This window comes from Silene latifolia, chromosome 9 (genome assembly GCF_048544455.1).
Source record: "Silene latifolia isolate original U9 population chromosome 9, ASM4854445v1, whole genome shotgun sequence".
NCBI classification, from domain to species: Eukaryota; Viridiplantae; Streptophyta; class Magnoliopsida; order Caryophyllales; family Caryophyllaceae; genus Silene; species Silene latifolia.
Genome location: NC_133534.1, coordinates 156,983,054 through 157,006,337, shown reverse-complemented (window position 1 = coordinate 157,006,337; position 23,284 = coordinate 156,983,054). Strand labels below are relative to the sequence as shown.

Here is a 23,284-nt window from a genome sequence, read left to right as displayed (position 1 = left end):
TTTATGTGTTGTATTTCGTGTAGTTGGTGTTGTATTTCACGTTTTTAGATCTTGAGGATCTGTTATTGGGTTTTGCAGGGCAGTGCGGAGTTGGAGGCAGCCAGGTCGATGATCGAGGCCCAGGGGTTGGGGATTACCCGTCGAGTCCAGGAGTTGAGACGTCACGAGGACACGTTGCGGAGTCGAGACGCGGTGATTGCCTCTTTGAAGGCTCAGTTGGCTGCAGCGGAGGAGCTTCACGTCGAGATGGAGCGTGAGACGCTGGAGAGTTCCCCGGAGAGGGAGTCTGAGCTGGTGGTGGTGTCTGCGTTGGCGGAAACTCCTAGTGAGACCAGGACTGGTCCGACGGGAGACGTCGAGTAGTCGTTGTAGTTTGTCCGTGTCTTGGACTCTTGTCTGTACATATTTACATTTTGCGTGAGGCGGCTTGTATATATGTGTTTTTGGATTGTGGTTCATTGATGCGTGTCATTTATATGATGTTTTACATCTCTTTTTACACGCATTTCAGAGCTCAATTGTGCTATATATGCCCATATTTCTCTATTTTCCTCTACTTTCGTGCTTTTGTACTTTATTGCAGAAATGTGGAGAATTTAGCGGGAAATCAAGCCAAATCCGTCCCCGAGTAAGCTGCATTGTAAATGACGTGAAGAAATTGCTTAAGGAACGAGCTTGGTGCGCGATCCAAGGCCCAAAAGACAAGTCCACGAAGAATAAAGAAGTCAAGTAGCAGCTAATCCGGTCGATCGACCATCCACATCAGTCGATCGACCACCTATCGGATTCGAACCCCATTCTTTGAGGAGCGATCGATCGACCACCCTGAGTAGTCGATCGACCGATTTCGATTCAGGACGGAATTAAAAGATTGAGAACTCAAGGCCCGTGAAGTTTAGGTTTTAGGAAATAGTTGTTGCGCTTATTGGCTATATAACGTAACATAACTTTCAGTTTTTATCATCAAGTTTCATATCACAGACAATACTTTTAGTTCTAGCTTATTTCCGAATTAGGGTTTGATATATCGACTTTGCATCGGATCTTTCAGTTCTTAATCTTAATCTTCCTTTGAAATCTCGGTATTCCCGCCTAATTCTGTTCTTCTTTATTTTCGTTAGTATAGAATTGTTAGTTAATTCCCTAAGCCGATTTATCGTTCATGTTTATTGTTTTCTTTATCAATTCAAGCATGAATCCTTTAGTCTTAATCTTTAGCGTTGTTGTAGTTTTCATCATTGCCATGAGTAGCTAAATAGCTTGTGCTAGGATGTAGGCGATTTATGGCTAGGCGGCAATAGGTTAGACACGGATTTGAACCAGCGTGTCGATCGATCGATCGACATTGTTGGTCGATCGACTGATCTTGTAAGGTTATCTTCGTTTTAATTGTTTTTAAACTTGTATTTAACGAATCGAATGCATGCGACCAGTTAGATACCTCTTTTGTGACCGACCCATTAGATCGAAAGATAGGGAAGGTTATTTGACCGTCAATTAATTCGACTAAACTGTGCTAAGATCGAAAGATAGGTATAGTTTAGACCATTAGTCACTTTTCAGAACGAAAGTTAGTATTAGTGACATTAGGGACCTATAGCGAGATCGAGAGATGCTATTTGTTAGGAGTGGACCGAGAGGACCTCTTATTTCCTGCCTTACCTGTGTTTAATTCAGACCGACCTAGTTTTTTTGCCGCCGTAGCCGTAATGACCCGACCATCCTAGTACCTTTCTCTTATCTGTTTATTTCGTTTATTAGCTTTGTTATCTTTAGACTTAGACCAACTCAATTCAACCCCCATAATAGTACCTTAGATCGATCATAGAACAACTAGAATTTACAACCGCCTCCTTGTGGTTCGACCCTGTTACCACTAGCCTAGGTTAGTCTTAATAGGAGTTTATAAATTTTATCTTTGGTACTCACAACGACGGGTATCAAATTTTGGCGCCGTTGTTTTGGGGAGGCAATAGTCCTAATTTTAGTTGTTTTTATTTTCGGTCTTTCTCGTTTAAGGGACTTTTGTTCCTTAAACTTTTCTTATATTCTTGTTGTAGTTTCATCTTATGCGCAGTCACGGGGTGGAGAATTACTACCATTTGACTCGAGATAGAGAAATCTTTGCGCGGGTTGAGACGAGCACGAAGGATATTGTCGACAGAGGAAGAGCTGAATACTCTGTCAAGCTATCTCGAGCACGATCTGTTTGAGGAAGACCAACAGTCTTCACCCACCTCTTTGGTGAAACAATTACTTCTCCGAATTTTCGGTCATGGCCGAGGAAGCGAGTATAGCTAGTTTTTCCGAGCCGACGGCCGCGAACTTATATAAGGGATTCGAACTACGGGAGAAGCCGAGAAAGTTCGAACCAAAGCCCGCCTACATCACTATGGTAGAGAGAAACCGATTCGGGGGAGCTGCAAATGAAGATGCGGCTAAACATATGGAGACCTTCATTGACTCTCTTTGCTCTATTCCCCCACCACCGGTGGCGTGACCCAGGACCGAGATCAAGGAAACTATGTTTATCTTCTCCCTTCGCGATCTTTGCAAGGGAATGGTATAGAGATCCAGGCCGAGCCGCTTTGGAGATCACCGACTGGAATACATTGGCATTGGCGTTCTACAAGAAGTACTTTTCTGCTTCAAGGACGATCGCCATTAGAGCTCAGATCACGGGCTTTAAACAAGGGCCAGATGAAAATTTCCATGAGGCATGGGTCCGATTCAAGAAGTTGGTGCGAACCATACCGCACCATGGGTTTGCTAAGTGGAGTTTGTGCAATCATTTCTACAATGGGTTGTACGACGATCAGAGGGCCATTTTGGATCTTTGCAGCCAATGGGAGATTTTGAAAATTTAGGAGCAACCAAGGGGTGGAAGATCATTGACGATCTAGCTACCCACAAGGCCGAGTATGGGAATTCGAGAGGGAACCAGAGGAGAGCTGCTGAATCATCCTCTGTTCTTTGCACTTGAGGCTCTTCTGCGAGATTCGACAAATATGAGCTAGGGGGAGCATCTAAAGGTGGGATGTACCAAGTCAATCTTTGTGCGGGGACGGTCCGTTCGTCTCGTGAAAGGTGTGGAGTTGAGGGCCATGTCTCGAAGAACTGCCCTAGTCCCTTTGAATCTTGTGCTGCCTTTCAACACTATAGGCAGAACAACTCATACTACGAGCCACCGCATCCGAACTTGAGTTGGAGGAGCCAGAATGTCCAAAACCCAACTCAACCTCCGCCACAGCAGCAGCCGTATGTTCCACCTCATCAAAAGCAACAAAGCAGATACCGAAGCCTCCTTATGCCGCAAAGAAGCAACAATCACAAAATTTCGAGTTTTCGAGCTTAAGAATCTGCTGCTAAAGGAGTCCCAAGCAAGAGAGGCCGGGATGAAGTTACTTGAGAGCCAAATTGCTCAACTAGCTAGCAAAAGCAACACTCGAGCTCCCGGGCACTTACCCACTCAACCCGAACAAAAGGAGACCCTAAATGCCATCACATTGAGGAGCGGGTCCACCCTTGACGGTCCCTGCTATGATTGAGGATCTTTGTTGGGAAAGATGAGCCGAGAAACAAGCAAAGAGAAAGCTTCAACGAACAAATCAAAGAAAAAGGAGTCGCCAGAATTTGATCGATCGATCGATATCCCTAGTCGATCGATCGAAATACGGGTTCCGGAGCTTCGGAACTCGTGCATACCGGTCGATCGATCGAGGAAGGTGGTCGATCGACCACTATCATGCTGATATTGAAGAGTCTCGTCCTTTAATGCCAAATAATTTACGAGACCACTTGTTTCGGGGTACCACGATCCCGAAGATTTTAGGGCGGGACCCGAGTCTGATGGGTCGGTCCCGCTCGAAGTTCGATCCAATGACGGTCAATGGGTCTCATTTGAGACGGTCGAGGAAGGGTCTAGCTTCAACAAGGAGAAGGTGACGGACTTTCAGCCAAAGTCCAAGGACGCGCGCGCGCGGGTGGAGGAGAGGGCTAAGGTGCTCCTTCTGCCCCATATCCGGAGAGACTCGTGCCAACCAAGGAACAGGTATCTTTCAGTAAGTTTGAGAAAGTTATCCGTAGTCTGAATGTGCAAGTCCCCTTCCTTGAGCTAGTTAACCAAGTACCCGCTTACACCAAATTTATGAAACAGCTGTTGTCTAAAAAGCGGTCACTTGAAACAGTGCACACTGTCGCACTTACCAAGGAGTCTTGTTCTTATCTGTCTCACACTGCGCCCCTTAAGTTAGAGGACCCGGGCAGTTTTTCCGTCCCTTGTAGCATAGGTACCTTTTCTATCGAAAAGGCTTTATGTGATTTAGGGGCTAGCATAAGTGTCATGCCCTTGAGTCTAGCTAGGAAGCTTAAACTGACCAGGTTTGCTATTACTGAGATGACAGTCCAGATGGCTGACCGATCTGCGGTCGAGCCCATAGGAGTCCTAGAGGACATACCCGTCCAGATAGGGAAGTTTTTCTTCCCTGTCGACTTTGTTGTCCTTGACATGCCTGAGGATGACCATATTCCCATCATTTTGGGTAGGCCATTTCTGCACACTGCTGGTGCAGTCATCGACGTCGGTTTAGGAACCTTGACCTTCAAAGTGGGAAAGCACTCTATTGTTTTTGCCCAGCCGGCTAAGAAAAGGGATGCCATGTGGCTGTCACCGTAACACGGTTTCTGAAAAGAAATCGTATATTGTGCTTCCTGAATTACCCGGTCCCTATATCTCCTCTGTGTTAACCCCTCCGCCCCGAACTGGGAGCAAGAAGGAGGAAAAACTTGTTGTTTTAGACATCGCAGGAGCTGGTTTGGGGAAGGAAGAGCCGCTGGATGCTCCAGCTGCGACAGAGCAGATCGTTTCAAGAGGAGGTCTTGGATGCCTAAGTTATGGGACCGATGAGGAAGTGGAGGATGAGCCAGCCAAGGTGAGATGGGCTGATTTGGACTCCGATGGTTCTGAGGGAGTCCTTGATTGGGAAGCTGACGACGCTGATCAGCTGAATTCTCCGTCTGTCGAAGCTGGGAAGTGTGCAACTGATAAGATGAGCACCATTGAGGCTACCTCTAGTAGCCAGAAGCCGACGAAGTGGGCCATACCGTGGTCCTTTTTGATCAACTATTAGTTGATCGAGTTCGTTATAAACTTCATTTTATTGCTTTCGAACTATTTTCTATTACTTTTGTGTGCGCGAAAACTTCGCTTTTATTTTGTTTGCTTAGGATTTTTGAGTACTTTAGACTTCGTTCTGGGTTTTGCGCATTTTTTGGCGCGTACTATTGTGCATTTGCAGGTAATTAGAGCTTATTAGCTCAAATCATTGAGCAATTACGAAGAAATAAGACGCTGCAGCAGTATTTTCAGTCGATCGACTGGCACCATTGGTCGATCGACTGAATTGCAGGTTACAGGGAGCTCGTTCACGAGCACTGGTCGATCGAGAGCCCCTTTAGGTCGATCGAGACCACTGCTGGCTATGTTCATTCACGACCTCTCCCCTGCGCTGTGTTTGGTCGATATGCGGTCCTAAGGGAGTCTTCTACTCCACTTTATTTTCCGTCGAATTGTCTATTTCTTCTTTTGTCTCATTTGTGCACAATATTTACGTTTCAAAATTGTTTTCTTCAGTCTTATGCGTGGTTTCTAATTGTCTTTTCAGGTCCTTATTGGTAGCACTGCTGGCTACTGAAACCTCCTAGCTCACGCTGGTTTGGGGAGGTTTCCTTTGCTGCGCTTAAAGTCTTGTGAGTTCCCAAGTCTTTACTTTATGTCATTATGTTTTAATTTCCCTTTTCTCGCAAATTCCCATTTTCTCTTTCCTTCATCACATGATTTTGCACAATGGGGACATTGTGCGATTTGGTTTGGGGAAGGGTTTTGCGTCGCACTTCATTCATTTGCTTGCATTCACGTTTAAATTTTGTTTTGCATTGTTTATTTCACATTCGCTATTTATAAAATTCAAAAAAAAAATTGAAAAATTTCAAAAAATCCCATAAAATGCACGTTTATTTTAGCATATAGGTCGAGTCGGAACGGTAGTATTTCAAGGATGATATTGCATTTTGCATCTGTTTTGCCCGAGCCTTGCTTGACTTACATGTTATTAGTAGAATCGTAAATGCATATCTACGAGTTTTCGTTACATTCTTGCTGAACTTGAAACTTGACTTTGAAAATTGGCAACCTACATCATATATTCTGAGTTTTTAGAGCTTATAGCTGGTATCATTCATGACCAGTTCATCTAGGAATGTGAGTAGTACTCCTTATGAGGCATGTTTCCTTAATTTGCATAATTATGAATTTGATCTACTTAATACCTGTATGCATTCGGTTTGTGGTTAGTTGACACATGTGGTAGAGGTCCCCTTTTCTCATTTTACCCATAAGCTTCACACTGCCAAAAATATCCTTTTTGTCCTATTTACTACATCCTACATATAGCCTGTCCTTTTTCAAGCTAGTAGTTTAGTTTTTGGGATTGTTACTCGTTTTTGGTAGCATATGCTCTGTTGAGATGTTGGTTGGGAAAATGAAATAAAGGAGAAAAGAAATGAAAAAGAGAAAAACGTCTGTCTTTTTCACAGTCGATCGATCGATCGCTCATTTAGGTCGATTGATCGATGTCCGTGAAAGAAAAAAGAAAAAAAAAAAAAAAAGGAAGAAGAAAAAAAAAAAAAAATCAATTCGCATAATTTAATCCTTATCTTTTGGCGATTTTTGCTCCCATGTTTCGTTTATATCCTATGGGGAGTTTTATTGATTTGATAGTTGGAGATTGTGAGTTTTGTGCTCGTTATAGCACCGTTTCGTTCGTTATTGAGCAAGAAGTTGGATATTGTCACTTGGTTCCGTTTTGGTACTAGCTTGATCACCTGTACCCCCACTTTACCATAAAATGTTTTGCCTCTTCTTACCCATACCTCACAATTCCATATATATACCTCGGCATGTGTCAATGGTCATTTGTTGGTTGGAATGCATATGTACGGTCGTAGAGGTCATCTTCATATTTTATTTTGGCATGTTTTCATAGGTCGTAGTTAGGTGAGAGTCACTACAAAATTAATTCTTTCTATCTTACAAATATATCACCTGTGCTTAATTGAGTGATTTGAGCGACCCGAGAGAGTCCAATTTGATAAGTCTCTACGATCAACGGTTCATTGCGATTTTTGACGACTTTATAATTCGTTTGCATGATTCACATTACTAATTGATTGTTGGTTGTGCATTAAATTGGTTTAGGCCTTACGATTTGCATTTCTCTCGAGATTGAACTCGTTCCATTAGGTCATTAGATCGAGTCTAGTTCTTGCTTGGGGACAAGCAAGGTTTGGTTTGGGGAGATTTGATGCGTGTCATTTATATGATGTTTTACATCTCTTTTTACACGCATTTCAGAGCTCAATTGTGCTATATATGCCCATATTTCTCTATTTTCCTCTACTTTCGTGCTTTTGTACTTTATTGCGGAAATGTGGAGAATTTAGCGGGAAATCAAGCCAAATCCGTCCCCGAGTAAGTTGCATTGTAAATGACGTGAAGAAATTGCTTAAGGAACGAGCTTGGTGCGCGATCCAAGGCCCAAAAGACAAGTCCACGAAGAATAAAGAAGTCAAGTAGCAGCTAATCCGGTCGATCGACCATCCACATCGGTCGATCGACCACCTATCGGATTCAGAACCCTCTTTATTCTTTGAGGAGCGATCGATCGACCACCTGAGTAGTCGATCGACGATTTCGATTCCAGACGGAATTAAAAGATTGAGAAACTCAAGGCCCGTGAAGTTTAGGTTTTAGGAAATAGTTGTTGCGCTTATTGGCTATATAACGTAACATAACTTTCAGTTTTTATCATCAAGTTTCATATCACAGACAGTACTTTTAGTTCTAGCTTATTTCGAATTAGGGTTTGATATATCGACTTTGCATCGGATCTTTCAGTTCTTAATCTTAATCTTCCTTTGAAATCTCGGTATTCCTCTGCCCTAATTCCTGTTCTTCTTTATTTTCGTTAGTATAGAATTGTTAGTTAATTCCCTAAGCCGATTTATCGTTCATGTTTATTGTTTTCTTTATCAATTCAAGCATGAATCCTTTAGTCTTAATCTTTAGCGTTGTTGTAGTTTTCATCATTGCCATGAGTAGCTAAATAGCTTGTGCTAGGATGTAGGCGATTTATGGCTAGGCGGCAATAGGTTAGACACGGATGAACCGCGTGTCCGTCGATCGATCGACATTGTTGGTCGATCGACAGATCTTGTAAGGTTATCTTCGTTTTAATTGTTTTTAAACTTGTATTTAACGAATCGAATGCATGCGACCAGTTAGATACCTCTTTTGTGACCGACCCATTAGATCGAAAGATAGGGAAGGTTATTTGACCGTCAATTAATTCGACTAAACTGTGCTAAGATCGAAAGATAGGTATAGTTTAGACCATTAGTCACTTTTCGGAACGAAAGTTAGTATTAGTGATATTAGGGACCTATAGCGAGATCGAGAGATGCTATTTGTTAGGAGTGGACCGAGAGGACCTCTTATTTCCTGCCTTACCTGTGTTTAATTCAGACCGACCTAGTTTTTGCCGTAGTAGTTGTAATGACCCGACCATCCTAGTACCTTTCTCTTATCTGTTTATTTCGTTTATTAGCTTTGTTATCTTTAGACTTAGACCAACTCAATTCAACCCCCATAATAGTACCTTAGACTGATCATAGAACAACTAGAATTTACAACTGCCTCCTTGTGGATCGACCCTGTTACCACTAGCCTAGGTTAGTCTTAATAGGAGTTTATAAATTTTATCTTTGGTACTCACAGCGACGGGTATCATTCATTTTGTGATTTTTGGCTTTTTTGTGTTGTGTTTCGGAGGAGCGCTGTCGGCTGTTGATTCTCCTTTTGCTTTGCACCAGTTCCAGCATCGTTAGCTGTAGAAAACAGGCAATAGATAGAACATACGCAAAACGTAAACACGTAAAAGCATTTGATTGAAACAAAAATTAACCAAGATGACTTGAAGTTAAAATTTGAAACTTTGAAATGACTTTTGAAAATTCCGTGACAAGTCGTCACGTTTGGAATTCAAAGGAATTGCTGAAAATTTGAGCAGTTAACTCGTGTCGTGAAATAAATTGCATCGAAATTTTGAAAATTGACTCGTAAAATATGAAACTCAAACCGCCAGGAGAGAATTTTAGAAAAGGATTTTTGCGAGTATATTTGATTTTTGAGGTCAAGACTCGAATTTGTGAGTGCTTGGATTTTTGAGGAAAATTGATGTCGTGTTATCAATTTTCGATTTTGATTTTTGCCGGCAAATTGCGAAAAAGCGAAAAAAATTTCGGAACTTCGACTGACATGGAAACGATCCATCACGGATCGGGGCGACTAGCCCTTCTCCCCTTAAAAAAAGAAAAAAAAATCCGTATGTTTAAAACTGCATCATGGAAACCGTGTCGGATTTCGTAAAACGCGAAAACAAAGAAATGTGAGTGTGAAGAAACACAAAATTTCCCGGAATCATCCCGAAGAGGCGGGAGGTTTGAGGTGTCAGGAGAAAACACATGTTGAAAGAGACAAATCAACAGCGGGAATCCTGGAGGAGTCTCAAAGAGGCGCGAGCATCTTGGCGATGGATGCCGACTCTCCTCTTTTTCTGAAAAATGCGCTGATCATTTTGTATAAATAGGGATGTTTGCGCTTCATTGTTTCATCATCCGAAACACAAAATCATCTCTACAAAACCTCCTCTTCTTCCACAAAAATATTTCATGGATTCTTTTAAGAACGCCTTGCGGCAATGGTGCCGGGATTTGTCGCCTCCCGAGAAGTATCAACTCGATTGTATGGGAGTTGGTCAATTGTTGGTGCTTCGTCAAGTCAAGGTGTAACCTTCGTTTCTTGAAGCATGTTCTCGGTTTTGGGATTCGAAACATCATATTTTCGTTTTCCCGAAAGGCGAGCTTTGCCCTCTTGCCGAAGAAGTTGGAGCCATTGGTGGATGGCCGGGTTGTGCTCCGGTGCTTACTCCGACTTGGTTGTGCTACAAGGAGAAATTCCGTTCCATGTTGGGCTTGTCAACAAGCCAAATCAACTTTCTTCTTGCTCCACATGGCGTGGATATGTTGGCTCTTATTAACATCTTCTCGAATCGGTTAGATGCTAATGTCTCGGAGGTTGCTAGGAGAAGGGCTCTTGTATTTTGCCTTGTCCATGTGTAGCTCATTGTTGATGTCTTGAAGAAGGAGGGGCCAAGATGTCATGGTAGCATGACCCTTATCCATGTGATTGATCAAATGGAGCATGGTAGAGATCCATCATGGTTGGTGCTTGGAGAGATTATCCAAGCTTAGGACAAGGAAGGCTCTTGTGGAGAAGCTCCCTCTTTTGGATCGCCAAGGATCCTCCAAGTGTGGCTTTTGGAGAGGGTAAGGTATGTAGAGCCTCCGGTTAATCCTTCTTCTTACTCCTTCCGTCACCTCACTTTGAGGAAGAAGTTATACCCGGATAGTTTTGCTTCCACCGAGGCCTATTGGACCGCAAGATTGGCGGAGGAGGGTGGTCCTCATATCCGTTGGGTGGTGCCGTGGTGACACTTGAGGTTCTTCAAGGGGTTGGCCGCTTCGGGTGCTAGTCCTCGTTCTTTGATGGCGGTGGGTTTGAAGGTTGTTTCCTTAATATCCCAAAAGGCTCATGAGGCAAATGGGGCGTGAACAAAAGGTGCCCGCTCAAGATACTCTTGTCCAAGAGAATGTGTTCCGGAACTCCGAGCTTTTGGAGTTCTTTGAAAGATGGTGGGCCACTCGGCCGCTTTGGGAGGTGCCAAACCCCGCTGCCACGACATGGGTGACTCCCGCTTATGTCAAGTGGTCACGTGCTCCGTCCTTGGAAGAGAGATCCAAATTTTGTAAGGACGAGGTTGTCGATTTGAAGTATCGAGAGGTTGGTAAGGCCAACCGTGCCTTCTTTGAGGAGTATGTTGATGGAGCTACCCCCGATGTGATGAGACCACCGAAGAGGAGGAGTTCCGGCCCCAAGAATATGGTGGGCCGTGCATTGGCTCGTCTTGGGTCGAATATGGGGTCTTGTGCTAGACCGGAGGCCGTTGCCGTCTTATATCCGTTTAGGATCCGTTCCGAGGAAGAAGTCCATGCTAGGCGGGCCAACAAGAAGAACAAGGGGAAGATGTACCCCGAAGGAAAAGGCAAGGGTAGAATGGAAGAGTGAAGACCTCCATTACCCACTTTATTATTATGTTGTATTATTGTTGTGAGTTTTTATTATGTTGTAATAGCTAGTTGTTGTGTGTTTTGTGCTAGTTTTACTATGTGAGGTGTGTTAGTTGATACCTTAGCTTTGACAAGTTGTAGACTCGTCGAGCTTGATTTGTTGATGAAATTGTAATCCCTCCCATTATTAATTAAATAAGAGGATTGCTCGTGTCGAAAATTGTGAACGCTTGTTTCCATCCATTTGGTAAAGGCAATTCGATTTGAATCGTCCTAAACTTTTGCACTTGGGAAAGTGGTATTTTATGGAAAGGGAGAAAGGCTCATTTTTGTATTTTTGTGGGAAAGGGAATGGTTTTCCCCTTCTCTTTTTTGAATGTTGATGTGGGTGATGTTTTTTTTATTGTGGGGATGGTTGTATCCTTCTTGCGTAAGAAAGGACTGCCTACGTATTCACCGGGAGAAGGTGAAATCAAACCATGATCGTAGTTCGAAATGTTTTGTGAATTCGAATTGGGTTTTGTGGTTGTATCCCTCATGCATAAGAGGGACTGCCTACGTATTCACCTGAAGAGGTGAAATCAAACCATGCTCGTAGTTCAGGGGGTTTGTTTTTGTAGTGCAAATGGACGTTGCCTTTGACGGATCAAAGGACATTTGAAACGGGCAAGGTGCCGCAACTTAGACTCGATAAAACATGCAATTTCAAATCAGAACATATTGAGGAACTTGACTTGAAAAGGGTTGAGGTCGATGCTAGTTGTAAAACTAGGTTAGGTTGTTGGTTGCTATGGTTCAAGGGTAGTATTTCTTGAGTTGGTCCACGTTAGTCGGGTTTGTAAAGTCCTCCCCGTCTAGGTCACTCAGTCTCACTGCGCCCCCGGAAAGTATTTTCTTGACCAGGTATGGCCCGACCCAGTTGGGTTTGAATTTTCCCCTCGGATCGATAGGTAATGGTGCTCGAACTGACTTGAGGACCAAGTCTCCCTCCTGGATGTTTCTGGGTTTAACCTTCTTGTTGAATGCCCGTTGTATACGTCGTTGGTATAGTTGGACGTTGTGCAAGGCGTTGAGTCGCCGTTCGTCTAGAAGAGTGAGTTGTTCGTACCTTCGACGGGTCCATTCCGCCTCAGGGACTTGACTCTCTAGTAGGATGCGTAGAGATGTGACCTCTAACTCTACCGGATGAACCGCCTCCATACCGTATGCTAGGTAGAAGGGTGTGGCGCCTGTCGGTGTTCAAATGGAGGTTCGGTATCCCTAGAGTGCGAATGGAAGTTTGCTCGGCCAATCGCGATAGTTTTCTTGCATTTTCTAGATAATGGTGACGAGAGTTTTGTTAGCTGCCTCCATCGCTCCGTTGGTTTGAGGACGGTAGGGGGATTATCGATGTCGTTTGATCTTGTATTTGTCTAGCAAAGCTTGATTTTCCGCCCGAAAGTGAGAGCCTTGATCGCTGATGATTTCATGGGGTACCCCATATCGGCAGATGATGTTGTTTTGAATGAACTTGGCCACTTGTTTGGCGGTCAAGACTGCATATGACTGTGCTTCTACCCATTTGTTAAAGTAGTTGATGGCGACGAGGACGAAGCAATGCCCCTTGGTGCCTATCAGGTTGACTTTCCCGATGACGTCGATGCCCCAGGTTGAGAATGGCCAGGGTGATGTCATGGTGTATAAAAGGGATGGTGGTATGTGTTGTATGTTGGCGAAAATTTGGCAATTGTGGCAGTGTTTGACGTAGTTACGGCAATCGGCTCCATGGTTGTCCAGTAGTAACCTAGCCGCATAATTTTCCGTGTAAGCATCATTGAACTCATTTGAGGGCCACATTCTCCGTCGTGAACCTCTCCCATGACTTTTTTGGCTTTGTGATGGTCACTGCAAAGGAGGGGAATTTCTTGGGGTGTTCTTTTGTAGAGTTGATTTTGGTTTATCACGAATTGTGATGCAAGTAAACGGATGGCTCTTTGTCCTCTTTGATCAGAGTTGGGAGGGAATTCGTTTTTGGTTTTGTAATTGAGGATGGCTTCGTACCAAGGTTCATCATGGCTTTCCTCGTCGTCGATAATGGCACAAATGTGAGCTGGCTCGCTCCTTCTCTCGACACATAGGGGCATCGATGTCATGTCGTCAGGTATGTTGACGAGCGCGACAAGCTTTGCCAGGGCATCAGCAAATTGATTTTCCTCTCGCGGCAAGTAGAAGTAGTCGACTTGGTCGAAGAACTCAGCCTCTTGACTGATCTTCGCTCAGTAGGGAGCTAGGCTGTCAGATCGGATTTTCCATGATCCGGACACTTGATTGATGATGAGTGAGGAATCGCCGTGGACCCTCAATTTCTTGACCGAGATCGGAACGTGTTCTCCCTCTGGTGATATTAGAAGGATCCTACCCCGAAGCCTCTCAGATTAGATGCACCATCAAAGTATAGGTCTCATGCGTCGGAGTCGGCACAAAGGATGTCTTCGTCAGGAAGTGACCATTTGTCGGTCGTTGGGTCCTCATTGACGGGATTTTCTGCTAGTAAATCGGCGACCGCTCTTCCCTTGATAACCTTAAGAGATACAAACTTGAGATCGAATTCAGACAACATGAGTGTCCACCTAGACAGCCTTACGTTTAGTACGGGTTTTTCGAAGATGTATTTGACTGGTGATCGGTCCGTTTCGCATTCACAATTAAAGGTGTGGTCGTTGGGTCACGTCCGAATCAAAACACAATTTATAGCTTCACAAACAACTCTACAATTAGTAAAGAGGCAAGTAAAGGTCGGATCCCAAGGGACGGGTATTGAAATGAGATTTCTATTGAAACTAGTGGTGTCTTGGGGGTGTCACAAATTGGGTTGATGTAGAAGGTCACTAACTAAAATAGCAATGAAAATAAACTAGCAAGATGAATTAAAAGGGGTGTAAACAATTGATTAAAAAGCACTAGGGTGTTATGGGATCATAGGGGAATCATGGGAATTGATCATACAAACATGTTCTCAAATTATAAGCAAGCAATTATTGTTGTGATGGATTGAGTTGGGTTATATCTTACAATCCTAGGAAAGTTTGGGTCCCGGAGCCGAATCGATTAGATTTTACAACACCTACAAGTCGACTTAATCTTCCCTACTCAACAACATGCATGGTCTAATGAGACTCGAGTTGGGTTATGTCTTACAAGTCTCATTGAAAAGATAGAAGATGGTAGTAAATGCAAGGATTCATAGGCTTAGCATTTCATCAAATATAACATGTGCATGAGTTGAGATCAAAACAAGCAAGCAAATAAAGCATGAAAGCATATTAATTTAAGCATGAATCATTCCCCATGTTGGTTTCCCCTAATCACCCATTAACCCTAGCTAAGAGACTACTCACTCATTATCATGTTGATCATGCTAGCAAGGTTGTCAATCATACCAACAATATGAAACATGATGAATAAATGAAAGTAATTAACAATAATTAAAAAGGGATTAAGAGAATTATACCTACTAATGATTCCAATAATAAAGCAAAGATAAAAGAAGTACTTGATGCTTGATTGAGAGGTTGTCAATCTCCCAACAATAACCCAAATAATCTTCAATTACCCTAAAATAAAGGATGAACAAAAGAGAGATTAAGGAAATAAAACTTGTATTAGAACTTGATTAATTGTTGATTACAAAACTAAAGAGAGATTTGATTGATATTAACTATTCTAATTATTGATAAGAAGAACATGCTCCTCTAATTAGATTAATGGGGTATTTATAGTGGAAATTAGGGAGGATGCATTAGGGTTAACTAAGGGCTAAACTAGTAATTACACTTTTTGGATTGAGCAGGGAGGAGCCGGTATTTTCCGAAGGAAGGGCTTCTTTCTTCGTAGCTTGGAGAAGAGGAAATCGCGCTGTGCTGGAATCCGGGCGGATTAAGGTCGGGACGGGCGGATTCTGGCGATGGAATCCGAGCGGATTCAAGAGAATCCGGGCGGATTGTGGAGGTGGGATCCGAGCGTCTTGCTGGAAAGCCGCACGGATTCTGCAGCTGGAGGACGGTCGGATTGGGGACAATCCGCACGGATTGTGCCTCAGCAAGGCTTCTTCTTCTTTTCTTCCCTTTTCTTCATAAATTCCTTGGGGATTTCCTTGGGGACTCAAGGACCCTTTCTCAACATTGCTCATCTACTATCATATGTACAAAGGCCTTCTAATCTTGTCTCTCCTTGATGCTTGGTCATTGAATTCGATCAATTTAGTCTTGTTTTGCCATGAAAATGCAAGATTCTTACTCCTTTCCTACCAAGGGATCAAAATCTCAAAGAATATGCAAAACAAAGAACTAAAGATAAGAAATGACCCAAATATGCACTAAAAATCATGGGAACAAGGCTAATTCGGGGGCTAAATATGCGCTAATTATGGTCACATCAAATATCCCCAAACCGAACCTTTGCTCGTCCCGAGTAAAGAGGTGACAAAGACTAGGACTATTATTTAAACTAACCAAATAACATAGCCGATATGAGACAATTAGCGGGTCTCACTCCGCCCCTTCAACTCACAACAAGACAACCATGAGGTAGGATGCCTTCTTGCAAGGCAAGGTGGGTCATGCCAAAATGGCGACACATCCAAACATTAAGCACACAAAATATCATAATGGATGCATCTACAAAAGGAATAGCCACTTCCTCATCAAGTGGCGGAGGCACAAAAGAGGAACAAATTTAAGAGCATGTAATCCTTCACAAATACTAGTTCAACAAATTACTAAGGCTCAGAGGGTGGCACTAAATCACCTCCAAATGGTGTTAAACTAGACTACTTTCGTCCTCAATTTCCAAATGCTTTCGTCAAGAGCGATCGGATGGTGGTGGAATGATGATCCCTATGATGCTAGTAGCATATGACATGACAAGTCTCGAATTCTCTATAAAAGTAAAGGTCATGGATCGTCCCAAGCTCGACCAAGTGGCTTGACAAAAGGCTTTTTGGGAATGAAATGCTCAAATCTTTATTCACAACGGGTGGATATGACTAGTATTCAAAATTGTCCTCATTTCACTTTCACATTTAAAAAATTTAAGATGGGGTTTGTCCATTCCGGGCTAGTGTCCTTTGCTTTCGCCAATCGCTTATTAGGCATCCGGTTAACCTCTAGACAATAGCTTTTCGGGGTGATAGTCACTCTGTCTCTGGGCGGCCGAATTCACAACCGTGTGGGGGCCCAATTCAATGGATCCCGCACCAAAGCACATCGAAGTGGTACGCCTCCATCAAAACAACTTAAATTTCTCAACATTCAACAATTCATAACATTTGAGGTTTCCTTGGCATTAAATTACTTCCACATGACAAAATTCTTTGAAATGAGCACTTCAAGCTTATTGATAGAAAATATTTTTAGGTTGCCTTACCACAAGGTCAATCAAGGTCACCTAGACAAGTTAACCAAGTCCACATCGCATCACGGGGTTGGATAGGTGACTCACATGCAAACCCTTGACTAGGCCTTGGGTCATGGGTCAAAAGACACTAGTATTCTATTATCTAGGGTGTTTTACAACCATTCTAGTTGAACAAGTATTTGTAATGGCTTAGTTGCTCTTGTCAAAGTTCCTAATTAGGCATTTTTCAAAACATTTCTAACATGCAACTACATGCCATGATGCAACTAATATAAACATCCTAATGCAAGTGATTCTATCAACTAATATGACATATAAACTAAATGCAAGTCCTAAATTCACATTGTTATACCGCATCAATCAAAATAAAGCCACATAGTCATTAACATAAAGAGGAAAAAGGAGATTGGAAAGATCATACCATGCGGTCTTCAATATCCTCATGTCTCGGTTGTGGCGTAGTCAATCAATGTGAACAAGGATAGAACAAACACAATATATACAAAACAATATATACACAAGAATACAAAGGGAAATAAACATGTTTTTGGGTTTTTCAATTTTCAAATTTTTATGATTTTCAAAATTTTTCAATTTTTTTTGGATTTTTTGAATCAGAGTTAAATGTTAGAATTCCCATCCCCACACTAATATGGGCATTGTCCTGAATGGCCAAAATGATGGAAATTATGCAAAGATGATGCATGATTTCTATACTAAATGCAATCTATACTAAGCTACACTACATGATGCATGGTTTTTGTTATGACGGAGAGGATAATTTAGATTACCTCCCGTTGTGTATGCATTAACTTCCCCAAACCGAGTTAGACATTATTGCTAATGTCCAAGGATGGGTGTAGTTCATGCACACACTATGCAATGCATGAAACTAATTTCTCATTTTGGATTTTGAAAATGGGAACAATAAAATGAGAACACCTCAATGGTACCGAGGTGTGAGTCCTCTATGGTGCTAGGACTACTCCAACAATGATCAAAATTATAATTAAAACAAAGAGAGAAATAGACAAACAATGAGAGGGTAGGAGCCTCCAAGGCTTGCTAATCTTCCATCATATCATCACCATTATCACTTTCCTCACTAGAAGTGGTCTCAATGCCACTTCCCTCTTCATTTGCCTCTTTACTTTCTTCCTCATCTTGCTCATCATCTTCTTCACCATCCTTCTCTCCTTCTTCACTTGCTTCCTCATCAATGTTATCATCAACTTCTTCATTACCAACAACCTCATTGTCACCCGAAACGACCCTAGATGCACCCGGAAATAGGACTTCTCTATCCGCCCAACTAGGCAAAAGACATGATGGGTCAAGTAGTCCTTGCCTAGCTAAGTGTAGGAGGGGTGGATATTGAGCCAAGTAAGCATTTTTCCGATCCTCAAAGGCTTGCTTGTGCATTGCTTGTATGAGAAGAGTCAAATAATCATTTCTAGCTTCAACTCCTTCCGGCTTGAACTCTTGATACTCAAAGGGGTAGGGTGGTATGACAATGGAAGAGGAGGGCATTTCAAGTTCACCCTTTTGTTGTTGAATAAAATACTCGGCCTCTTTAGAAAGGGGAAGTAAATAATTGGTCCGGTGGACGCTTAGACGACAAATCTTTGAAGGCAAGGTGAACGATCTAGCTTCACTAGTGAGCCATCCATACTTGGTATCAAGAGGGTTATGAGGAACCCACTTGTACTTGTGTATCATAGTATGCAAATCAACAAGATGACCACCCTCCTTTGCTTTATACTTGTTATCCTTATTGAAGTTAGGATCAAAGTACTTAGCTAGGATAGTGACTAGGCCGCCATTGACAATAACGGTAGTGCCCTTCTTCCCACAATCAATGTTGAGCCATCTATCTACCAAAAGCCTCAAAGAGTTGAAAGGATTGGTGTGCACTCTTCCAATGTTCAAAGCCGCTTCAAGAAGAATAAAATCAAGTTTGGTGAAATGGTTGGTATCTTTCCTTGCAATAATGGTGTTGCCTATGACCTTGTTCCATACTCTTATGCCCGGATGGTGGACTAAAAGAGCACGACTCGCATGAAAGTCCTCAAATTTCCTCTCGGAAATTGCCTCCCAAAGAGGGTCGGGGTCATACTTTCCATAATTCTTAAAATAACTTGGTTCATCACTAAGACCCAAAATTTCACTCAATTCCCTAAAGGAAATGCGTCTACTAACATTAGCTAGACGAAACTCGAGATTCTCCCTACTCTCAACTTTTGTGACTTTCAAAGAACTCAAAAATTCCAAGGTCAGGGAGGGGTATGTCAATTCTTTTGATTCAAACAATTTCTCTAACCCCATGGCTTTGAAAAAGGCTCTAGTTTGCTCAAGGACACCCAACTTTCCCAAGGTGTCTTCACAAATAAATTTGGTGGATTGAATTGATTTCCTAGCAAACTTGGCAAAAGTATCTCTATGGGTTTTGGAAATAAAAGTTACCTCCGGATATTGCAAAAGTTGATCGATTTCCAGAGTAGAAGATGTTGTTGCTCCCATAGAAGGTTGTTGTTATTGTTGCACTTCCAAGTTTGGTGTTGCTACCACCATAGCCAATGATTTCTTTGCTTGAAGAGCCTTTTGCCTTTGCGAAAGTGCCTTTGGTGCCTTTGTTGCCTTTGTTGCTCCCTTAGTCCTTGCCATTGATGAACTAACCAAGAAAAGAATGAAAAATCTTCAATTTGTAGTGTACCAAAATCGATTTAAAGGTGAAAGGCTTTGCCTTTAGGAATTCAAAAATCGACTCAAAGGTTGAAGATTTTGCTCTTGGTTTTGATTTTTATTGAAAAATGAGTGATTGATTTGTTGTTAGAAGGATGATTTGATTTGATTTTGGTGAATTCTGTTGAGGGATTTTTTTTTTATGATGGAGAGGATGAGGGTTTTGATGTTTTGAAGTAGTGTTATGAATGAATGAATGAATGAAGGTGGGAGGGATTTTATAAAGACAGAAAAAATTCGAACTACAGGGGCAATCCGTGCGGATTCTGCCCAATACGGGCGGATTCTGCACTTTCTGGGTTTGATAAAACTCGCCTAAAGACGGGCGGATTCAGAAGAAGACGCTCGGATTTGCTTGATACGTGTTTGGCGAATTTGCCTGAAGACGGACGGATTTGAGTCCAGGAAATTTTCCTTGTTTTCCTCAGCAGAGAAGACGGGCGTCTTCTATCCAAGACGGACGGATTATCAGAGACAGGCGTATTACAGTTCAGGACGCCCGGATTCTCTTACAGTCAAAAATCTTTCAAAATTTCAGCTTATAGGGACGTGCGTCTTCATCCCAGTACGCTCGGATTGCATGAAGACGGGCGTCTTCTCCCCAATCCGTTCGGATTCTTCCCCTTGTACCCGGATTCAGTTCCATCCGTGCACAATGCATATCCCTTATCAACCTCCTATTCTTCTTCAGATCTTGTGTTCTTCATTGTGGGGGCACTACTAAGGCATGGATAGCCTAGGCAATTGCCATCCCCACACTAAGCGAAAGCACTACACATCAAATTGAGATTGTTAGTCCCTCCTTCACTTCTCTCAAACATGACAAATATCTTGATCAAAGCAAATAAAAATCCAAAGATGACAAAAATGGAATACAAGAATTGAAATGCGAGTTAGGGAGTTAGAAATATTTACAAATGATGGTTTAGGGAGGACTCCACCAAACTCTCATTCTTGATGAGATGTCAAGGGGGCATGTCCAAGGTGTTGTTGATGTTGCTCAACACCTTGAAAAAGTAATCGAAAGCTTGTTCATTATTATGGTAGAGGTCTTCAATAGACCTTGGCCCTTGTTGTCGGTCTTGATCGATGGCATTACCAATGTAGGGATTAAAAATCCCTTCAAATTCGTCGTCCTAAAGACCCAAACTTCATTAACTTGATCATTGAAAATCTCTTGATTTGATGGAGACAACTCTCCCAAATTCTTCTCTTGGCCAATGAGGCCATCCTCTTCTTCTTTGGTTGATTTTGACGAGCTTTGCAAGCTCTCCTTGTCACAATTCACTTGCTCTTTGAATGGAGCATCTTTAATTTTTTCCTTCCATTGGAGTTCCGATTTCGCCCTTTCATCCTTTCGGCTATAATGATCAATCATAAAACATGGTTCATGCAAATGAGGAGCTCTCATAGTCTTGTCAAGATTAAAGGTTATCCTTTCATCTCCCACTTCTAGAGTGAGCTCACCATGTTTCACATCAATCACCACACCCGCGGTGTGTAGGAAAGGTCTTCCTAGAATGATTGGAATGTTGGAATATTCCTCCATATCAACAATGACAAAGTCCACCGGGATGAAAAACTTCCCAATTTGTACGGGGACATCTTCCCATATCTCTAATGGTGTCTTTGTCGATCTATCGGCCATTTGGAGTGTGATGTTGGTGCATTTAAGCTCTCCCATCCCCAACCTTTTACTTACCGAGTACGACATGACACTCACACTAGCCCCTAGATCACATAAGGCTTTGTTGATCATTGTGTTGCCAATGGTACACGGTATTGAGAAGCTTCCCGGATCCTTTAGCTTTGCAGGTGAACTCCCTTGAAGTATTGCACTACTCACCTTAGTGAAGGCGATAGTCTCAAGCTTCCGGATCGACTTCTTCTTTGTGAGGATATATTTCATGTATTTCGCATAGGTCGGCACGTGATTGATTAATTCCGTGAAAGGAATTGAGACTTCCAAATTCTTCACAATTTCCATGAACTTTCCAAGTTGATCATCAAATTTTGGCTTGGCTTGACGACTTGGAAAAGGAAGTCTAATCACATTGGGCTCCTTCTCCTTGACCTTGTCTTCATTTTTCTTTGAACTTTCTTCTTTTGATGATTCTCCATCTTTGGAGCTTTCCACAATTTCTTCCTTTTCACTAGCTTCCACAACTTCATCCACAACTTGCTTCCTTGGTGCTTCATACCTTGTACCACTTCTCAAGTGAATGGCACTAACCGTTTCATGTCTAGGGGGATTACTTTGAGGTGGTAATTGCCCCTTTTGTCTTTGTGAGCTTGAAGATGCTAGTTGAGTCAATTGTGTTTCCAACATCTTGGTGTGAGCTAGGATATTGTTGATGGTGGTTTCCTTTGCTTGGCTATCTTTTTGCATTTGAGTGAAAAATTCTTGTTGATTCTTTTGCATTTGGAGGACCGCTTTTTGGACATCAAAACCTTGGTCATTTTGGTGATTGTATGGATTTTGATTTTGGTAACCTTGGTTTTGATTGAGAAGGGTCTTTGATTTTGGTTTCTCATGGGTGGTGGAGTGTATGTTGTTTGAGGGATTTGAACATTTTGGCTTTTGTATGAGAGATTTGGATGGAATTTGGTGTTTTCATTGTAATAGTTGGAATAAGGGGTACCACTCTTGTATACTTGGAAAGCATTCACTTGTTCATTTGTTCCCCTACATTCGCCTTGGTCATGTCCCAAAGTTCCACAATTCTCACATATCCCACTTGGGATTGATGAGGATGCCGTCATGGCATTAACATGATGCTTTGGTGATTTTGAGACTTCTTCAAGTCTAGCCATAGCTTTTCCAAACTTCAAATTGATTGTGTCGATATGAGCAGTAAGTTGAGCACCCAATTGAGTAACGGAGTCCACTTCATGCTTTCCTCCTCTAGTAGCCTTGCGAGGTCTACTATATTGTGAGTTATGGACCGCCATTTCCTCAATCTTGTTCCATGTTTGATTGTCATCAACTTCGGTGAACATTCCATTTGATCCCATGTTGAGAATGTTCCTTGAATCCTCATATAGACCATTCCAAAATTGTTGTACCAAAAACAATTCGCTAAGTCCATGGTGAGGGCATGAGCGACAAATTCCCTTGAACCGCTCCCAAGCTTCATACAAAGATTCTTCATCCCTTTGCTTAAAACCCGTAATTTGAGCTCTTAGCATGTTAGTCTTATCCGGTGGGTAGAATTTTTTGTAGAAAGCTAGAGCCAACTTCTTCCAAGAATCTATTCCGAGGGTGGCCTTGTCAAGGCCCTTCAACCATTGCTTCGCAGTGCCGATTAGAGAAAAAGGAAATAAGACCCATCTAATTTGGTCTTGAGTCACACCCGTTTGAGAGATGGCATCACAATAGTCGCAAAAGGTTTCCATATGAGAATGAGGGTCTTCACTAGGCATCCCCCCAAATTGGCTCCTTTCAACTAATTGGATGAAGGCGGACTTGGCAATAAAATTTCCGGTTAGATGTTGCGGTGTAGGAGTACCATTTGGTAGGTTCTCCTCGGTGGGTACGGAGTGTGACGAGAATTTAGGCATTGTAGGTTGATTTTGTGGGGTATTGTGTAATGGGTTCTCATCTCCTTCTATTGCGAAAGGGTTGACGAACTCAATAGTTGGTTGAACAACTTCACTAATACCTCTTAAATTCCTCCTAACAAGTCTCCTATTGTTCGTCAAGGTTCTTTCGATTTCACGGTCAAAAGGTAACAAATCACCTTGTGACCTTCTAGACATGCAAAATATCAAACAACTCGAAAACAATTAGAACAAACCTTGAGGAGTTTTACTTCCCCAAGGCGAAGAAAGACACAACTAATAACAATAAAAATGAAATCTAAATCAAACAAACACCGTCCCCGGCAATGGTGCCATTTTTGAT

General features: G+C 42.4%; 2 non-coding genes across 2 annotated transcripts; one reads left to right on the top strand and one right to left on the bottom strand.

The window, feature by feature from the left end:
* Positions 1 to 2,660: 2,660 nt before the first annotated feature.
* Positions 2,661 to 2,767, bottom strand: LOC141603750 (small nucleolar RNA R71). The gene has a single exon (XR_012525607.1). It is a non-coding gene; the product is annotated as a small nucleolar RNA R71 (small nucleolar RNA).
* Positions 2,768 to 22,462: 19,695 nt separating this feature from the next.
* LOC141604371 (small nucleolar RNA R71) lies at positions 22,463 to 22,569 on the top strand. The gene has a single exon (XR_012526073.1). It is a non-coding gene; the product is annotated as a small nucleolar RNA R71 (small nucleolar RNA).
* Positions 22,570 to 23,284: the final 715 nt, after the last annotated feature.